Source organism: Ictidomys tridecemlineatus, chromosome 12, assembly GCF_052094955.1.
Source record: "Ictidomys tridecemlineatus isolate mIctTri1 chromosome 12, mIctTri1.hap1, whole genome shotgun sequence".
NCBI lineage: Eukaryota > Metazoa > Chordata > Mammalia > Rodentia > Sciuridae > Ictidomys > Ictidomys tridecemlineatus.
In genome coordinates this window covers 18,690,260-18,708,222 of record NC_135488.1, presented here as the reverse complement: position 1 = coordinate 18,708,222, position 17,963 = coordinate 18,690,260, and the positions used below count along the sequence as shown (strand labels likewise).

The following is a 17,963-nucleotide window of genomic DNA, read 5'->3' as shown; positions in this document are numbered from 1 at the left end:
GCTTTCTGAAGTTGTCCCCAGCACCCCTGCAGCCCTCAGAGCACACTCTGAGCATCCTGAGGAGAGTATGGACACAGGACAGATGCATGCTTGCTGGTGGTGACCGCAGAGGCTGCTGGGAGACCCTGTGCCCCACAGGTGTGGAGTGGGTGACGGTGTGAGGGTGCTCCTGCTGCCAGAAGCCTGGTGGTTCCCTGAGCTCCGTGTGGGGTCACGTGGCCTATGGTGTGAGCAGTGAGGGCAAGGCAGGGGGCGACCTTCCAGGAGAGTCTTGGTTCTCTATGTCATCAGATCTGGCGCAGTGCGACGGGGATAGCTCCGGGAGAGGAGACCAAGGGGTGATTCTGTGTTTTATTTTTGTGGTCCTGGGGATTGAACCCAGGGGTGCTCTATTGCTGAGTTACATCCCCAGTCCTTTTTAATTTTTTTTAAATATTTGTTTTTTAGTTATAGGTGGACACAGTATCTTTATTTTATTCTTATGTGTTGCTGAGGACCAAACCCATTACCTCACACATGCTAGGCGAGCGCTGTACCTCTGAGCCCCAGCCCCAGCCCCCTTTTTTTATTTTTTATTTTAAAACAAAGTCTCGCTAAGTTGCCCACGCTGGCCTGGAACTTGCCATCCTTCTGCCTCAGCCTTAAGTCATTGAGATCACAGGCAGGTGAGGTTCTTGTTCTCTGTTCCTCTGGACATAATCAGGGGTCAGCACCTGTCCCCCAAGAGCCATGTGCAGACTGATTCCTCGTTGGGTATTTGACGTGTGTGCTTTGTTCCTGGCAATGGATGGTCATGATCACCATCGTAGTCTCTGAAGTCAGAGATCCCTGGGCTCCAGCCTCGTCCCGCGTGTGACCAGCAGCAGGGCTGTGGGCAGGTCAGTGGTCCTCTCTGAGTCTCACTGTCCTTGTCTTCAGGCGGGCCTTGGGAAGATGGTGAGGCAGGACAAAGGGATGCATACGCATGCCCCACAGCTCGGAGCTGATGGAGACACGTTGGTTGTTGTTGCTCCTGCTGCTGCTGTTGGGAAGGTAGGCGTTGGCAGTGGGAAAGGAATAAATGGCTTTCCCATGAAACACATGCCTTCAATCCTGGCCTTGGTAAGGCATTCTGAAATGTTTTGCAAAGATGCCCAGAAAGAGGGAAGGAGAGAAGAATCCCTTTGATTCCTGGGTATCTAAAGCAGAACACGGTAATTCAGAATTGGCACCTTCTCTGCCCATATCAACCTTTCCACTCAAAGGAATTGAGTGGAAAGTGTTAGTCAACTTTCTGTTACAGTAACAAAATACCCAAGATAATCAACTTATGAAGAAAAAAGGTTTATTCTGGCTCACAGTTTCAGAGCTTTCAGTTCATGGTCAGTTGGCCTATTGCTTTTGGACTTGTGGAAAGACAGCACATTGTGGGTGGAGAAGAGTCAGAGGAGACTGATCAACTTTTGTCAGCCAGGGTGTAAAGAGAGAGACAGGAAGGGGAAGGGGTCCCAATATCCCTGTCAAGGACATGCCCACAATGGCTTAACTTCCTTCTACTAGGCCCCACCCACCAGAAGTGTCACAGGCTGGTGACCAAGCCTTTGATGTGTGGGCCTTTGTAGGCTGTATAAGATCCAGACCACAGCATTGGGGTAAGGGGGAACCTGCCCAGAGCCTGGCAGGGATCAGACCCCGTGTGTTCCAGGCCCTGCCATGTCGTCTGGCTGGACAGCAGCCCTGGCGGCTGTGATGTCACCATGCAAGTCTCCATTGAGGATGGGCTCAGAGGCCTCCTTGGCGGCAACTCCTCCTCCTGCGGCTCAAACAGGTCCCAGATGTTTTCCCAGCTGAAACCTAAGATGGTCCTGCTGGGTCTGCTCTTGCTAATGAGTGGAAAAACAGATCCCTCTGTCCTACATTCATTCTTGATGTATTAGAAAACTGTCACCGTGGCTCTCCACAGTGACATTCGCTCAAGGTCAAGCATGCCCTGCCTTTCAGGCCTTGCCCAGATGTCTTCTTTTCCACGATTGTCTCTCACCACCACGGCAGGCCTCCGTCCTCTTGGATTTTCCCTCAAAGGCTCACTGTAATCCCCGTCCTCTAATTTGTGTCCAAAATGCCAGGCCAGATTAAATGATTAGTGAGGACAGGAGGCCAGGGAAATGGAGATGATTGCCGGGAGGGAGGGGCTGGGGGGGAGGGAGCTGGTGCTGGGTGAGTGGGCAGGGTGGGGAGAAGGGGGAGTGGGAAGTGGAACCCAGGTCTGTCCCTTTGGATTGGTTCTGCACGGAGACAGCACTTTAGCTCATCTTGAGCTGGCCCCCACTTGTAAAGGAGTTTCCCTAAGGGATGCCCTTAGGAGCTGGGTCCCATCCTGGGAGTGTCTGACTTGGCAGCTCCGGGGTGGGGCTAGAGAATCTGCGTTTCTAGCAGGTTCCCAGGTGCCATTGAAGCTGTGGAGGGGTCCTGCCCACCTGTCCCTGGGAAAGGCCTCCAGACTCCCCCTCGACTGCGACTGCGGAGTCCTCCCGAGCCCCTCCCCTCCCCAGCAATCATCCCCGTTTCCTTGGACTCGTGTTCACCGAGAACTCTGCACACAACAAATGGGTGCAGTCGTAAGTGTCCGGCACCATCCCAGCCACCTCGTCCCTAGGATCAAGTCCAAGCTCTCCCCCACCAGCCCCCTCTCCCCACTGACCTTCCCTCCTGCTGTTCCCTGCTTCCTCCACAGGTGGGCATGGCACGAGCTGCTCATTTTCAAATAATTTCAGAGCTCCTGCTGTCTCTTCTTAAAGGCCACAGCCTGCATGTGGTCCCTGTGTCACCTGTGCCCAAGGCGTCACACACCTCTTGCAACCTTTACTTCAGTTACAACCAGCTGGTGTTTGTTAAAGTCACCTTGAGGATTAGGGCGTCCCCATGAATTGGGGCGGGGCATGTCACAGTGCAGTCCATAACACTTGGCCACCCTCATGTGACTGTATTTGGAGACTGTGTATATAGAGAGGTAACTAAGATGCAATGAATAGGGGTAGGGTCCTGATTTGATAAGACTTGCATGGTGTCTGTGAAGAGGAGACACCAGAGATCTCAGTCCCCATGCACCCAGAGGAAAGGCCACACGAGGACAAAGTGAGAAGGTGGTCCTCTAAACGCCTGGAAGAGAGACCTCGTCAGAAACTAACCTGCTGGCACCTTGACCTTGGGTCTCTAACCTCCAGAACTGTGAGAAAATGAATTTCTGCGTTTTGAACACTTGGTCTGGATGGCCGCTGGAGCAGAATGACATATAAGCCAGGTTAGGAAAGACTCCCAGGGGGCGTTCAAGACAGCAGCCAGTGGAGCTGGGGTCCTCTTTCTCACCTCATTCCAGAGCCCAGGGCTGAGCCAGGCAGAGGAGTGCCCAGTAAAGCTGCCCGCTGAGTCCAGTGGAGTGGAGTTGGCCTGCATGGAAATAGCTGGCAAGTCCTACCCCCTCCAGACGCCATTGGGAGGCCACAGAGCGCCAGCCTCCCTGGGCTTGCACCTGCCTCTGTGCGACCTCCAAGAGCATCTCCACTTCTCTGGAAATAGAGCTGCTGTTAGACTGCAGGGACGTCATGTGAAGGGTTTGCAGGAGGGTCTGCGGGCACCAAGCCCTTGACGCCTGCCCTGCTGGGATCACAAGGCCTGCAGAAGCCTACCTACTCAAGCTCAGGCAGACCGCTGGCTAAAATCACCTCCGAGGTTCTGAGGGTGACAAATAGAATTTGTAACTCAGGCTCACCCCTTGGCAGAAGCTGCCTAGAGCTGAGGTGAGTTATGAGGCTGAGCTGGATGTGGGGCAGCAGCCGTGGGTGAGCAGTGTTGGCCCTGAGTGGGGGCTGGGGACCGCAGGGCCCACACCACTTGGCCATCCTCCTGGGGTTCTGTGAAGGCCGTGTGTCTTAGAGAAGGGTGGAGAGACTGATGGCAATCTTCAAGTCATACAAGGTTGCCGTATGCAAGATGGCGGTGTTTCTGCAGCCTCCTGGAGCTGACGGGAGCGCAGAGGGAAGACTGGTTTCAGGAGGGACTCTTGGGACCTCTTGGAATGTGCCACAGGTGTACAGCCTGTCCTGAGCACTGCTGGGCATGAGTGCAGGGTCCGGGGAAAGTGCAAAGTCCACTTTTTCAGGGGGTCTCTGGCCTCTCTGGGTAGGGATTTGACAGTACTCTGGAATGACTTTGCCAAGACTGTTTGACTGGATGCTAGTTCACAGTGGATCAGAACCAAAAGGAGGTCAGGTGTGCAGGGCTCCTGAGCCTGAGGTGGTTAGTCTCAGGCCAGGGAGGGCCTTGCAACCCCCAGGAGAGCACTGGAGCAATCACTCGGCTTGTGTCGCACTGGCAGGCACAGCAGGCGCTGATGCCATTCCAGGATGTCCCAGTGCCGATGTTCTCACTGTAGTGTCTGACTGCTGGCCACAGTGCTGTGTGCTGCAGTCACCAGCCAGGGATGAAGCTGGTCAGCTGGCATCAGAGTGTGGCATCCCATCTGTCCTGATGGCTGTGAATCAGGTGCTGTGATACGTTCCTCTGAGCCAAGGAGCACTCAGCTCCCTCAAATTAGTAATTATAGTTTTTATGACCACCATTACAAAACTTTCAGGGTTTTGTATGTTTTCTTCTTGCTGTGAGGCCATCTACTTCTATTTTTCCTGGAATCACTTTGTGTTCATTTCTTCTTGTAACTTAAATTGATCTTATTCTTACCATTACTAACAGGATATTCAGTGGGGCAAGGATTGTATAGTTTTATTCAGCCTCAGGGCAGGGTCTCTTAGAGCATGCTGTGGAAGTCTTTTTACTCCCTCTTCTACCCACCCACCCATCCATGCCTTCATCCATCCATCCATCCACCCACCCACCCGCCCATCCATGCATTCATCCATCCATGCACCCATCCATGCATCCATCCATCCATTCATCCACTCACCCATTCATCCATCTACCCTTTCATCCACTTACCCATCCATCCACACAGCCATCCACTCATCTATGCCTCCATCTACCCACCCATTCCACTACAAAGACTCTGAACACAAAGATCAATTAACATATGAGTTAGTAGTTAATGGAGGAAGCTGTGGAACATTTTAGAAAAGAGTAGTTACCTACAGACACCACAGTTTAGACACCTCCACCCATCAGGCCTGTATGTAGGACAGGCCAGAGACAAGCCCCATCCACCAGAGCCTGGTCTCTTCCAGTAGTAAAGGGCAGATTAAGCAGCATCTCTGAGGTCTTGCACACAGGAGGGCTCAGTGCAGGGATGGCCTCCAGCGGGCCAGCAGGAGTGGAAACCTTCCAACCATGAGCGTGTGTGGCTTGGCATGATGGAGCACAGAGTGGGGAGGCCATGGGTTCCTAGTGCACAGTCCAGAGAAGGCATGCTCCTACACCCGGTGTGAGTTTGGCTGAAGTTGCCAGGGCAGAGTTCAGTGGCACTCATTTGCTTGGCACTGTTGGCCTGGCGGGTCCCTGGCATGTGTCTTCACAGAGCTGTGTTGGAGAGTGGAGCTCAGGCCTGTCTCCATCACGCTGAGTATGCTTTGAGGCAGGGCCGCTCTGTTCATCTCCTTCCGCTCAGGCCGCTGCTGCCCCTTCAGCGTCCTCACACAAACAAATGTGGGGAGCAGAAGATCCAGACTTGCTCAGCTGTTGGAAAGCTGGATGGAATGAGGCTCCCTCCTTGGCCGCTGGGAGTATGGAGTTTCCTTCTCTGTTGTGGAAACTTCCCAGAACTGACCACCAGGGGGCGGCAAATACCAACCTGCTGCCCACGTCTTTTGACATTTTTGTATTTACTTTCCGTGTGTCAGAAGCTGCTGGGATTTTGCTGTTGCCAGTTTATTTAGCTCCTTATCAGTTACAAGTGCTGCTTTTTAAAAAGTGGACAATGAAAGAACGAGGTTCACCAGCTGAGTAATTGTTAGGCTCAAGACCAAGATGGTAAATAAGATGTGGAGTTATTTTGATGACTCTTCAGGGCAGAATTTGACTCATAAATGTCTCTTAAAAAAACATAAGCTTGCAGCATTTTGGGTGGATATGAAAATGGTTAAATATTTTTGTGGTGTTTCTATGGAAGCTGTTTACGTTTGTAACAACTGAAATTTAAACATTTGTCTTTTTAAAAGATTTATCTACTGCCCTCTCCCCCAAAGACCAAGGAGCAGAGATGAGTACAACCAGAGATAAGCAGCACATGGCATGAGGATTTGAAATAGATGCTTGGAAGGCTTCCATTTTGGACTTGTTTCAATTCTGAGTGCATGTTGACTGTCTTCCTCTTAGCACTGTGGAAGTGGGTGACCTGGAACAGGGGTGTGTCCTCCAGAGACAGGGGCGGATCCAGGTAACAGGAAACCACAGCTAGGTGGATCCAGGTAAGAGGAAGCCACAGCTAAGTGGGGAGGGCTCCAGGATCACACCTGCAGGAGGGGACAGGGTGGGGGGTAGGGAGGACACCCCACACGGAGAGACGTCATAAAGAGATAGCGGGCAATATTTTTGGTTGGAAGGGACTTCAGAGATCAGGGTCCAGAGCATGTCCTTTTTTTTGTGGGGGAGGCTAGGGGATGGAACCCAGGGCCTCACACTTGCAAGGCGCATGCTCTACCACTAAGCTCACCCCAGCCCCACTGTGTGTCTTACAGAAAGAGTTCTAAGTGAGGTCGGTGGGGCTCTGCAGGGCAGCCTAGAGTTGGCATCCACCCTGTTCCTACTGAGTAGGGTATCTGGGTCACATTCACAGAGGGACAGCCTGGGAGCACAGGGTGGGTAGGGGTTTTCTGTGCTGAAGGAAAGGAAAGTCCTTGGGCATTCCTCCTTGTTTGATGTGGCCTGAGAACGTTAGATGCTTGTGACTGTGGCAACGTTTCAAGGAACGCCGCTCCCTTTGACTGAGTCAGCAGAGGCATTGGGACCCCAGCGTCCTGAGGCCCGGGTTGTAGGCAGGGCAGCTGGGAGGGAGGTTGTGCAGCTGCCTCTGAGTGCCCCGTGTGTCCTTCTTGGTAGGGGGCCGGCCTTCCTGGGCTCTAGCAGCTGGCTCGCCTGGAACGGGTAGAAAGGGGCCCGGGCTGCAGCTCAGAGGAGCTTCACTGCCCTTTGGAGGTCCAAGAGCTGCCTCTGGGGATCATGGTCTGCAAGGTCAGCTTGGATGGTTGATGGCTGGCCCATCGTTGTCCTCAGCAGCTTTCCTGCCTGAAATTTGATTTTCCACAGAGGATGTGTCCTGGTGAAGATCACCGTCCCTCTCCTTCACTCCATACCTTTGTCCCTTCCTTTAGTAGATCACATAAAGGGATCCACTCATTTGTATTGAGTGCTTCCTATTAAGGGACCATGGTCTGAGCATTTCACACATAATTACCCATTTGATGGCCTCAGTGGTCCTGTGAGATGGGTGCTTTCTTGACTCCCAATTTGTAGATGAGGAAGCAGAGACCTAGGAAGATATAACAGTTGGCCCAGATCTGCAGGGCTCACACTCCAGCAGTCTGGCTCTGGGGCCCGGCCCATGCCCAACACCAGGATGGCTTCTGTGGTCCTCAAGCAGGAGGTCTTTGAGGGTCCTGTGCCAGTCCTGATCCCTGGTGCTCCTAGACCGCCTAGTATTTGCTTTGGTTAACCGAACCAAACCCAAAATTTAAAAAACGTGGTGTCCACACTGAAAAACATGGAGATTCCACCCAAACTGGGATTTGGCAGAAGCCAAATGGTGAGTGGCCGGGCTGGAATCCAGGCCTCCTTCCCCACTGGGACCTGGGATCTGATTTAGTTTTTAGTGGCACTGCCAACTTTGCCTGGCAGCTCTCGGTCCCTGTGGCCCTGAGCATCTCTGGGCTGGCAGCAGGATGGGGGGAGGCGGGTTGTTCCAGCCTTCATATTGATGTTCTTTATGGGAAAAGGACCATTATGATGGACATTTATTGTAGCCAGGGGAATTTTATTTTATTTTTTTTGGCTCAAGCCAATGGAATGATTTTGAACATCTCTGCCTACTACAATGAAATTTAATAAGGCAAACAAAGTCTGTACTTGCTTAGATAAATTTTAAGAAGTAAAGTGGTCCATTTAAATTTACGTCCACAAAGCCCTTATATTCTCTGAGAAGCAAATGGTTGGTTGTTAAGTATGTGTTCTACATTTCTTGATTTATTAACTTTAGACATTTCTGCCTCTCTGCTGTGACAGATGAGAATCTAGGTACACAACATCCTGCCTTTACCTCTTGTTTCACTTTTTTCCCCTTCACAATTTTTGATGTTTACATTATTAATTTTAATTCTCCCAAGAACTAATGGGTTAGTTATAAATATCCTGGACCTCCATTTCCCATCCTAACCACTTCATATCTTGACTCCTTGCCTCTCCACTTCTGTCTGCGGAACCATTCATTTGTATGCTGTCAAGACTGAAGCATTTAAAAATATTTTCTAGGACCATCATCTAGCTTTTGGACCTTTGATTATATTATTAAGGCCAGTCTTGTTCACGGTAGAGCCATGTAGTCTGTGAGGCTCATATTTCTACTCTGTATACCAAGTGTCAAAACACCATTACAGTTTTGAAGAACAACACTATTCCTAGCTTCTAGGTCAAATGGAATCACTTTTCTCATACTCTGCGAATTACTCAAAAGCCTGTCATGTTTTTGTTAGCTTGATATTTAGATAATTGTATTTTGTAATTGTATTTTTGTTTTTGATTTCTCCTGGAATTTTAAATTGCCTTTCTTTTTTCTTGTTAGGAGAAAAAAATATATGTCTTCAACACCATAACAATAGTGTCTTCTAGCTTCTGATTCTTTTTGCCTGTTATATGGAATCCATCCATTATTCTCATTGAAGATCTAATGGTGCCCACTGATTTTTTTATTTTAATCTTGACTAATTATATCTGATGTGATCTATAGCAATCATCATCTAAGTATTTTTCTTTTGCAAGATTTTTTGAAGTAAAAAAAACTTTTCCAAATCCTCTAGTATCTTTTTGGTTGGGTTTTCTCTGGTTTTATTGTGATATGTATAGAAGTAATATCTTGTGGAAGGGTGTGTGGATGATAATGTTTTGATTCCTTGTATGTCTGAAATGTTCTGCATTTTGCCTTCACATTTGATTGACATTTTAGCTGAGACTTTTAACTTGAAAATAATTTTCTTTAAGGGTGTTCCTCCATTATCTTCTTGCATTAGATCCACTCATGGAAAATCCTGTTTTCCTCTGTTGTTACCTGAAAGTTATCTCTGCAAGCTATTTGTTTGAATTTTTCTTTTTCTTTCTTTCTTTCTTTCTTTCTTTCTTTCTTTCTTTCTTTCTTTCTTTCTTTCTTTCTTTCTTTCTTTTTTTTATTGGTTGTTCAAAACATTACAAAGATTGCAGAATCACATTGGTTATACATCCACATTTTTACATAATGCCATATTAGTAACTATTGTATTCTGCTACCTTTCCTATCCTCTACTATCCCCCTTCCCCTCCCCTCACATCTTCTCTCTCTACCCCATCTACTGTAATTCATTTCTCTCCTTGTTTTTTTTTCCCCATTCCCCTCACAACCTCTTATATGTAATTTTGTATAACATTGAGGGTCTCCTTCCATTTCCATGCAATTTCCCTTCTCTCTTCCTTTCCCTCCCACCTCTCATCCCTGTTTAATGTTAATCTTTTCCTCCCGCTCTTCCTCCCTGCTCTGTTCTTAGTTGCTCTCATTATATCAAAGAAGACATTTGGCATTTGTTTTTTAGGGATTGGCTAGCTTCACTTAACATAATCTGCTCTAGTGCCATCCATTTCCCTGCAAATTCTATGGTTTTGTCATTTTTTAGTGCTGCGTAGTACTCCATTGTGTATAAATGCCACATTTTTTTATCCATTCATCTATTGAAGGGCATCTGGGTTGGTTCCACAGTCTAGCTATTGTGAATTGTGCTGCTATGAACATTGATGTGGCTGTATCCCTGTAGTACGCTCTTTTAAGTTCTTCAGGGAATAGTTGGAGAAGGGCAATAGCTGTGTCAAATGGTGGTTCCATTCCCAGCTTTCCCAGGAATCTCCATACTGCTTTCCAAATTGGCTGCACCAATTTGCAGTCCCACCAGCAATGTACAAGTGTACCCTTTTCCTCACATCCTCGCCAGCACTTGTTGTTGTTTGACTTCAGAATGGCTGCCAATCTTACTGGAGTGAGATGGTATCTTAGGGTGGTTTTGATTTGTATTTCTCTGACTGCTAGATATGGTGAGCATTTTTTCATGTACTTGTTGATTGATTGTATGTCCTCCTCTGAGAAGTGTCTGTTCAGGTCTTTGGCCCATTTGTTGATTAGGTTATTTGTTTTTTTATTGTCTAATTTTTTGAGTTCTTTGTATACTCTGGATATTAGGGCTCTATCTGAAGTGTGAGGAGTAAAAAATTGTTCCCATGATGTAGTCTCCCTGTTTACCTCTCTTATTGTTTCTCTTGCTAAGAAAAAACTTTTTAGTTTAAGTAAGTCCCATTTGTTGATTCTTGTTATTAACTCTTGTGCTATGGGTGTCCTATTAAGGAATTTGGAGCCCAACCCCACAATATGTAGATCGGAGCCAACCTTTTCTTCTATCAGATGCATACTCTCTGATTTGGTATCAAGGTTCTTGATCCATTTTGAGTTAACCTTTGTGCATGGCGAGAGAAGGGGATTCAGTTTCATTTTGTTGCATATGGATTTCCAGTTTTCCCAGTACCATTTGTTGAAGATGCTATCCTTCCTCCATTGCATGCTTTTAGCCCCTTTATCGAATATAAGATAGTTGTAATTTTGTGGATTGGTTTCTGTATCCTCTATTCTATACCATTGGTCCACCTGCCTGTTTTGGTACCAGTACCATGCTGTTTTTGTTACTATTGCTCTGTAGTACAGTTTGAAATCTGGTGTTGCTACACCTCCTGATTCACACTTCCTGCTTAGAATTGCTTTTGCTATTCTGGGTCTTTTATTTTTCCATATGAATTTCATAATTGCTTTATCTATTTCTACAAGAAATGCTGGTGGGATTTTGATTGGCATTGCATTAAACCTATAGAGAACTTTTGGTAATATCGCCATTTTGATGATGTTAGTTCTGCCTATCCATGAACAGGGTATATTTTTTCATCTTCTAAGATCTTCTATTTCTCTCTTTAGGGTTATGTAGTTTTCATTGTATAAATCTTTCACCTCTTTTGTTAGGTTGATTCCCAAGTATTTTTGTTTTTTTGAGGATATTGTGAATGGGGTGGTTTTCCTCATTTCCAGTTCAGAAGATTTGTCGCTGATATACAGGAATGCCTTTGATTTATGCGTGTTGATTTTATATCCTGTCACTTTGCTGAATTCATTTATTAGCTCTAGTAGTTTCTTTGTAGACCCTTTTGTGTCTTCTAGGTATAGGATCATATCATCCGCAAATAGTGATAATTTAAGTTCTTCTTTTCCTATCTTAATGCCTTTAATTTATTTTGTCTGTCTAATTGCTCTGGCCAATATTTCGAGAACTATATTGAATAGAAGTGGTGATAGAGGGCATCCCTGTCTTGTTCCAGATTTTAGAGGGAATGCCTTCAGTTTTTCTCCATTTAGAATGATGCTAGCCTGAGCCTTAGCATATATAGCTTTTATAATGTTGAGGTAAGTTCCTGTTATCCCTAGTTTTTCTAATGTTTTGAACATAAAGGGATGCTGTACTTTGTCGAATACTTTTTCTGCATCTATCGAGATGATCATATGGTTCTTATCTTTAAGTCTATTGATGTGGTAAATAATGTTTATTGATTTCCGTATATTGAACCAGCCTTGCATCCCAGGGATGAATCCTACTTGATCATGATGCACGATCTTTTTGATATGTTTTTGTATACAATTTGCCAGAATTTTATTGAGGATTTTTGCATCTAAATTCATTAGGGATATTGGTCTATAGTTTTATTTCTTTGAGGTGTCTTTATCTGGTTTGGGGATCAGGGTGATATTGGCCTCATAGAATGAATTTGGAAGTTCTCCCTCTTTTTCTATCTCCTGAAATAGATTGTGGAGTATTGGTATTAGTTCTTCTTTAAAGTTCTTGTAAAACTCTGCTGTATATCCCATCCGGTCCTGGACTTTTCTTGGTTGCTAGTCTTTTGATGGCTTCTTCTATTTCCTCACTTGATATTGGTCTGTTTAGGTTGTTTATATCTTCCTGACTCAATCTGGGTAGTTCATATGTCTTAAGGAAATTATCAATGCCTTCACTATCTTCTATTTTATTAGAGTATAGGGTTTCAAAATAATTTCTAATTATCTTCTGTATTTCTGAATTGTCTGTTGTGATGTTGCCTTTTTCATCCCATAAGCTAGTAATTTGGGTTCTCTCTCTTCTTCTCTTTGTTAGCGTGGCTAGTGGTCTATCAATCTTATTTATTTTTTCAAAGAACCAACTTTTAGTTTTATCAATTTTTTTGATTGTTTCTTTTGTTTTGATTTCATTGATATCAGCTCTAATTTTAATTATTTTTTGCCTTCTACTGTATTTGCTGCTGATTTGTTCTTCTTTTTCTAAGGCTTCGAGGTGTAGTGTGAGGTCATTTATTTGTTGGCTTTTCCTTCTTTTAAGGAATGAACTCCATGAAATGAATTTTCCTCTTAGTACTGCTTTCTTAGTGTCCCAGAGATTTCGATATGTTGTATCTGAGTTTTCATTTACTTCTAAGAATTTTTTAATTTCCTCTTTGATGTCTTCTGTAACCCTTTGTTCATTCAGTAGCATATTGTTTAATCTCCATGTGATGTAGGATTTTTCCTTTCTCATTTTATTATTGATTTCCAATTTCATTTCATTACAATCAGATAAAATGCATGGTAGTATCTCAACTCCTTTGTAATTGCTAAGACTTGCCCTGTGACATAATATATGGTCTATTTTTGAGAAGGATCCATGTGCTGCTGAGAAGAAAGTGTATCCGCTTGATGTCAGGTGGTATACTCTGTATATATCAATTAAGTCTAAATTATTAATTGTATTATTGAGCTCTATGGTTTCTTTATTCAACTTTTGTTTGGAAGATCTGTCCAGTGGTGAGAGAGGTGTGTTAAAATCTCCCATGATTGGATAGGCAGAACTAACATCATCAAAATGGCGATATTACCAAAAGTTCTCTATAGGTTTAATGCAATTCCAATCAAAATCCCAACGGCATTTCTTGTAGAAATAGAGAAAGCAATCATGAAATTAATATGGAAAAATAAAAGACCCAGAATAGCAAAAACAATGCTAAGCAGGAAGTGTGAATCAGGCGGTATAGCAATACCAGACTTCAAACTATACTACAGAGAAGTAGTAACAAAAACAGCATGGTACTGGTACCAAAACAGGCCGGTGGACCAATGGTACAGAATAGAGGATACAGAAACCAATCCACAAAACTACAACTATCTTATATTTGATAAAGGGGCTAAAAGCATGCAATGGAGGAAGGATAGCATCTTCAACAAATGGTGCTGGGAAAACTGGAAATCCATATGCATCAAAATGAAACTGAATCCCTTTCTCTCGCCATGCACAAAAGTTAACTCAAATTGGATCAAGGAGCTTGATATCAAATCAGAGACACGGCATCTGATAGAAGAAAAAGTTGGCTACGATCTATATACTGTGGGGTCGGGCTCCAAATTCCTCAATAGGACACCCATAGCACAAGAGTTAATAACTAGAATCAACAAATGGGACTTATTCAAACTAAAAAGTTTTTTCTCAGCAAAAGAAACAATAAGAGAGGTAAATAGGGAGCCTACATCCTGGGAACAAATCTTTACTCCTCACACTTCAGATAGAGCCCTAATATCCAGAGTATACAAAGAACTCAAAAAATTAGACAATAAGATAACAAATAACCCAATCAACAAATGGGCCAAGGACCTGAACAGACACTTCTCAGAGGAGGACATACAATCAATCAACAAGTACATGAAAAAATGCTCACCATATCTAGCAGTCAGAGAAATGCAAATCAAAACCACCATAAGATACCATCTCACTCCAGTAAGATTGGCAGCCATTCTGAAGTCAAACAACAACAAGTGCTGGCGAGGATGTGAGGAAAAGGGTACACTTGTACATTGCTGGTGGGACTGCAAATTGGTGCAGCCAATTTGGAAAGCAGTATGGAGATTTCTTGGAAAGCTGGGAATGGAACCACCATTTGACCCAGCTATTCCCCTTCTCAGTCTATTCCCTAAAGACCTAAAAAGAGCATGCTACAGGGACACTGCTACATCGATGTTCATAGCAGCACAATTCACAATAGCAAGACTGTGGAACCAACCTAGATGCCCTTCAATAGACAATGGATAAAAAAAAATGTGGCATTTATACACAATGGAGTGTTACTCTGCATTAAAAAAATGACAAAACCATAGAATTTGCAGGGAAATGGATGGCATTAGTGCAGATTATGCTAAGTGAAGCTAGCCAATCCCTGAAAAACAAATGCCAAATGTCTTCTTTGATATAAGGAGAGTAACTAAGAACAGAGTAGGGACAAAGAGCATGAGAAGAAGATTAACATTAAACAGGGATGAGAGGTGGGAGGGAAAGGAAGAGAGAAGGGAAATTGCATGGAAATGGAAGGAGACCCTCATTGTTATACAAAATTACATACAAGAGGAAGTGAGGGGAAAGGGAAAAATAATACAAGAGGGAGAAATGAATTACAGTAGAGGGGGTAGAGAGAGAAGAGGGGAGGGGAAGGGAAGGAAGGGGGGATAGTAGAGGATAGGAAAGGCAGCAGAACACAACAGACACTAGTATGGCAATATGTAAATCAATGGAAGTATAACTGATGTGATTCTGAAATCTGTATAAGGGGTAAAAATGGGAGTTCATAACCCACTTGAATCAAAGTGTGAAATATGATATATCAAGAACTATGTAATGTTTTGAACAACCAACAATAAAAAAAATCTCCCATGATTATTGTGTTGTGGTCTATTTGACTCTTGAACTTGAGAAGAGTTTGTTTGATGAACGTAGCTGCACCATTGTTTGGGGCATATATATTAATGATCGTCAAGTCTTGTTGGTGTATGGTTCCCTTGAGCAGTATGTAGTGTCCTTGTTTATCCCTTTTGATTAACTTTGGCTTGAAGTCTATTTTATTTGATATGAGTATGGACACCCTGCTTGCTTCCGGGGTCCATATGAGTGATATAATTTTTTGCAACCTTTCACCTTCAGTCTGTGTATGTCTTTTCCTATCAGATGAGTCTCCTGTAGGCAGCATATTGTTGGATCTTTTTTTTAATCCATTCTACTAGCCTATGTCTTTTGATTGTTTGAATTTTTCAATGATGTTCCCACGTCTCACTTTTTGCTTATCACAATTTATTATTATTATTGTTATTATTATTATTATAGCTTTATGGTTACACATAGTAGTGGGGCTCATCCCAACAAACTCATACATGCATGGAAATGGATTTCTGTTCATGATCCCCCCTTTCCCTCCTCCTTTTCCCTCCTGTTCTCCCTCCTGTCTCCCATTCTCTTTCTCTACCTAGACGTCCTTTCACTCATCTACTAATTTGTATTTGATTGGTTCTTTATGTTATCTAATCCTTCCCTCCCTCTTTATTTTACTCTAACTTCCACATATGAGAGAAAACATTCAACCTTTGAGTTTGAGTTCAGCTAATTTCACTAAGCATGAGATTCTCTATTTCAATGCATTTACCAGTGAATGCCATAATATATGTGTATATTACATATCTATATTATATAATGTATATATCATAATTTCTTAATCCATTCATCTATTGACAGGCACCTGGGTTGATTTCATAATTCACTTATTGTGAATTGTGTTGCTATAAACATTGATGTGGCTATGGCACTTTAGTATGCCAATTTTAAATATTTTGGAAAAATACCCAGGAGTGGGATAACTGAGTGATCTGGTGATTCCATCCCTAGTTTTTTGAGGAATCTCCACACTGCTTTCCAGAGTAGTTGTATTGCAGTCCCACCAACAATGTACAAGTTTTCTTTTCTTCCTACCTGCTTGACTCTCAATAGGATGCCTCAGTGTGGAAGTTTGTCTCTTGTTTTTCTGGAAACTTTTCTTCTAGTAGTTCTTCAGTAATTCTTTTTTATCCCATTTTTCTGTTTTCTCAGAACTCTAATTGTTGGGAGGTTGAACTTTTAGCTTGAGTGCCTCTCTTGATTTTCCCCTCATATTTTCCTACAGGAGTTACTCTATATTCTGAACATTTTTCTGATCGCATAGTTTGTTTGCACAGTTATGTTTAACCTTGAAGAGCTTTTCCTCTTATTTATTCTTTTTCTATATTAGTATGTTATCTTCTGTATGTGCAATTGTGCTGTAATCTCTTTGCTGATACCAACTGGATATTGCTTTTCAGAGTTCTGTTTCCTGAGTTATCTTTCTGTCCCTCTAGAGTCAGTTGGGGTCAATTAGAGGCATGCAGAGGGTTAGGAAGCCGAAGGACTAGAAAATAGCACATACAGTCAACATGAAGTAAGTGCTTTCAAGGAGTTATGGGCAGGACCTGAGAAAATCACCAAGGTTAACTCAAGCCATTCAGAGAAGAGTTCCCCAAAGACAGTATGTTCTTCGTTTTTAAGGACAAGAATAAATTATTTCAGAAATAAAGAAAGGGAAGGACAATCCAGGAAAAGGGGAATGTATGAAGACACTGAAGGGTGAAGCAGTGTGGTCCAGTTGTGGGTGAACAGAGGGCTTAACATGACCCAAGTTTGCATGGCCTGCTCGAGAGGCTGTGGTGGGGAAACACTGACTAAGGGGACAGGTGAGCCAGGGCCATAATGCACAAGCACTCATGATCTGTGGAGGGCCCGGAGAGGAAGATTCACCTGCAGGGGAAGGACCAGAGGTCTACTGACTATCCTAACAGGAACTCACAAGATGGAGGGGGTGAAGGATGGACAGTTGGGACTATGATGATAGTCTAAGCAAGAGAGGATATGCAGAAAGTGTGGAAGGGGCAGGGGGACAGGATATGATGCATGGGCGGGGCCAGAACAGAGAGAGCAGGTGGGGTGACTGGATGTGAGGGGTCAAGGGTGATAGCAGGTCTGGCCTGATGGCTGTGTGACTTGAACAGGTCTAGGGAGTTGGGAAGGGTCACACCTCCTCCTCTCCCATCATTAGAGACAGTGTTTCCTTAAATACCCAACTCATTTGGGCTTCTGTAGACCTGTTCTGTCCCTCTTCCTCTTTCAGTTCCCCTTCTTCCTCCTCCCTCTGGGAGCAAGTACTGAATGCACCAGTGGTTTGGGCACCAGTGAAGGTCCTTCCAGGAGGATGCCTCCCTCTCTGTCTGTCACCTCCAGGGATGTGTGGGCATGTGTCTAAGGCTGGCTGCAGTGTCAGCAAGCCCTTCTAAGAAACCCTCCACCACTTCCTCCAGTCTGACTTGAGTCAATTAAAAAAGGTGACGTTTTAATCTCTGTCTGCCATTCCTTACTTTATTTCTCAATTTGTCCAAAGGTCATGTGGTGGTGGTGGGGGGTGTTGCCCATATTCAAAATGTATGTATTACCATGTCCCAAATAAAGAGCACAGCTCTCCCACCTCTAGCTGCTCTTGGAGAATACACTGTAAGTTGAGCATGTGGAAATCCTGACTGCACTGTAGGGAATTCCCTCTGGATCACGCTTGACTCACTTTGGAGGGGTTGTGGCTGGGGAAAAAGGAGGTCAATTGAGGAACAGGAACTCCTTGCCTGCAAGGTTGGCCCTGACTGGGGGCTCCAAGAACTTCTGAGGAGCCACATTTATTTGCTGCTCAGCAGATTCAGGGGGAAGGAGGTCTTGCTTGGGGTACCTCACCTCCAAAGCTGGTCATTGGGAATGTGAACTTCAAGATGATAAGAGTGCCTCTCTTGATTTTCCCCTCATATCTCTTCTTGGTCACCGTCG

General features: G+C 44.5%; 1 protein-coding gene across 1 annotated transcript in view; it reads left to right on the top strand.

Annotated features, from left to right (window-relative positions):
• LOC144369089 (acyl-coenzyme A oxidase-like protein) overlaps nucleotides 1-17,963 on the top strand; it is a 165,254-nt gene that overhangs the window by 72,290 nt on the left and 75,001 nt on the right. The gene's annotated exons all lie outside the window — the stretch shown is intronic.